We start from the raw sequence: 3,081 nt of genomic DNA, 5'->3' as shown, positions 1-3,081 counted from the left end.
ATGGTGAGACTCTGTCTCAAAACGACAAATAAATAAATAAATCCCAAAACCAAAAACTCAAATCCAGCTCTCCCTCACTTTTGTGTGCTTCAGCCCACTAACAGTTTCTCCAAAATTCAAATGTCTCCTCTACAAAGCAGGACACTAATGGCTTCAGAGGACTAAATGCTATCAATGGAACAATGCTTATGTACTGCTCAATAGTGACCAGCTATAATTATTACTGAAATTATTACTGATTCACCCCATTCCATAAGAGAAAAATAAGGAAGCAATGTACACATGTAATTTTTTTTTTTTTTTTTTGAGGCAAGGCCTCACTATGCAGTTCAAACTGATCTCCAGCTCAAGATTCTCCTGCCTCTGCCTCCTCTGTACTAAATTACAGGTATGCACCACCAGGGCAACTATATGCATTATTCAAAATGACATTTTAAAAGCTCTCGAACTCATGACATTTTTTTCCATTTTAGGGGGTAGGGACTGAACTCAGAACCTTGTACATGCTAAACAAGTGCTCTACCAACTGAACTATATCCCCAGTTCTAGCAAATCTTACGAAGGCATAAAGCCAGTAACGAAAAGATTCAGAAGGGTGTGGTGAAGAAGCCTGTAACTGCAGCACTCTAGGGAGCTGAGGCAGGAGGCTCATAGCTCAAACACAGCCTTGGCAATACAGCAACTCAGTGAGACACTGCCTCAAAAAAAAGTGGGGTGTGGTGGCACATGCCTGTAATTCCAGCACTCGGGAGGCTGAAGCAGGAGGATTATGAGTTTGAGACCAGCCCGGGCTACGAAGTGAACTCAAGGCCAGCCTGAACTGCATATCGAGGGTCAGGGATATAGCTCAGCGGCACAGGCACCTGCCTGCCAAGCGCAAGGTACCAAAAAGAAAGAGAAAAAAAAGAAAAAAAAAAAAAAGAACTGTATAGCAAGACCCTGTCTCAAAACGACCAAGAAAAAGAAAAAGAAAAAAAATGCTGGGGATGTAGCCCGATATAAATGCAACCACAAGCAGAAACATCAAAATGACACCCACAATTTGGAGGCAGATTTATTTACACTGCCAGGCACCGATTGGGATCATTGCCCAAACCTCAGGCCCTGATCTCTGGTGGTCTACGGTTTCTATGACATAAGCAAGCGGGAAGCACAGAGGCAGAATGGCTTGTCATTTCGGGATTGGTTTATACAACGTGCATCACCCTGGCTATACATCATGGTGACCAGCCCAGGAGCAACGGCAACTGAAACAGGAGCTACTACCCTGGCAAATAACAGAGCGGTGGGCAGGACACTTTCTGCTGCATAAAAGCCTTGGGCTTAATCCTCAATACCGCACACAAACTTTTCACCATAAAATATTCTAACTTTTCACATCATCAATGTAAACACTCAAAAAATTAGTACTGTTACTGAATGTTAGATTTAACAAAAAACAAATCCTGTTTATTTTTCCTGGCAGACAACACAAGACAACAAGTTGCCATCTAAATAAGGCTATATGTTTTAGAAAAATCAGTTTGTTATAATCCCATTTCATTAAACAACTCTTGCCCATTTCCTTATTTTAAAATCCCCCAGGCATGGTAGCACAAGACTGTAATCCCAGCACTCAGGAGGCTGAGGCAGGAGAATCGTTGCGAGTTCGAGACCAGCCTGGGCTACAAAGTGAGCTCAAGGCCAGCCTGAACTGCACGGTGAGACCCTGTCTCAAAAATACAAAAAACGAAAAAAAAAAAAAAGAGAGAGAGAGGCTGGGGTAGAGGTCTGGAGGCCAGCCTCACCTACACAGTAAGTTCAAGGTCAGCCTGAACTGCACAGGGAGACCCTGTCTCAAAAACTAATACATAAATAGAATCCAATATGCAGCCTGTAAATGTTCACCTAATTCTGCTGCCTTATTCCAGAAGATATACATACATATTTACACACCCCCATTTCATAACTCACTAGAAAATTAATTTTAGAAACTAGAAATCCGTGATACTTTTGCATTATCTAGAAATCAATGATGCACTCTCTGCATCTCTCTTACTACTTGGAAGCGTGATAAAGGTCATCAGTTAATACTGCCTCATCTCTTATTACAAACAGCAAAATATCCTACAAAATTTTATCACCTAGGGCCAAGGATGTAGCTTAGTGGTAGAGCACTTGTCTAGCTTGTGTGATGCCTGAGTTCAATCCCCAACACCACACACGCACAAATCAGCTGTCCAAATCTACAAATTTCAGCTCTCACATTATCTAAGATGGGTAAATACAGTGAAACCAAAATGGGAAACAAATGCAGGTTGTGAAATGTGAAGGAGCTGCGGCGCTCAGCACACTGAGAGAATTATCATCCATCAATATTTTTCAAGTGCTGACTTGTACAAGGCACTGTGCACATTACTACCCTTAGACCAAGGCCAACCGGGTAGGGGTGAGGTGGGAGGAGAAACTGGAGCCTGGGTAGCCCTGGACACTCGGGAAGAAAGGCGGTTAACAGGGCAGGACTGGGCATCCAGAAGGAGGGGAAAGAGAAGACTCTGGTCAAAGAGAACAGATTCGCTGGGCGGGGCACGCCTGTAATCTCAGCACTCAGGAGGCTGAGGCAGGAGGATCATTGGGAGTTCAACGCCAGCCTGAACTGCATAGAGAGACCCTGTCTCAAAAAGACACCCCCCTAAAAAAAAAAATCCAACGAGAACAGACCAGACCCAGTTGTAAGGATAAGTAAGCTTCTGGAGACCTAATGTACAGTATGGAGACTATAACAACACACATCTGATGTCTGCGGAGATTTCACGGGGGGGCGGGGGTGGGGAACAAGTGATAAAGTTAGCTTCACTGGCTTGACAGTGGTAATCATTTCACGATGGATACATACATCACATACATACACTTATCATGTCAGTCATAATTCAGTAAAGCTGGGAGGACACCAAGGGAACCTTGCGAAAGTTCTTTTTTTTTTTGGATTTTTTTTCACGTCTCGGGAATCGAACTCAGGACCTTGTGGTGGCCAGGCAGGCGCTGTGCCGCTGAGCTAAATTCCCATCCCCGAAAGTTTTTTTTAAGGTTAAAAAAAAAAAA

Source organism: Chinchilla lanigera, unplaced genomic scaffold, assembly GCF_000276665.1.
Source record: "Chinchilla lanigera isolate Chin_1 unplaced genomic scaffold, ChiLan1.0 scaffold00008, whole genome shotgun sequence".
NCBI lineage: Eukaryota > Metazoa > Chordata > Mammalia > Rodentia > Chinchillidae > Chinchilla > Chinchilla lanigera.
The sequence above is the reverse complement of the archived record's forward strand: the minus strand, read 5'-3'. Positions refer to the sequence as shown.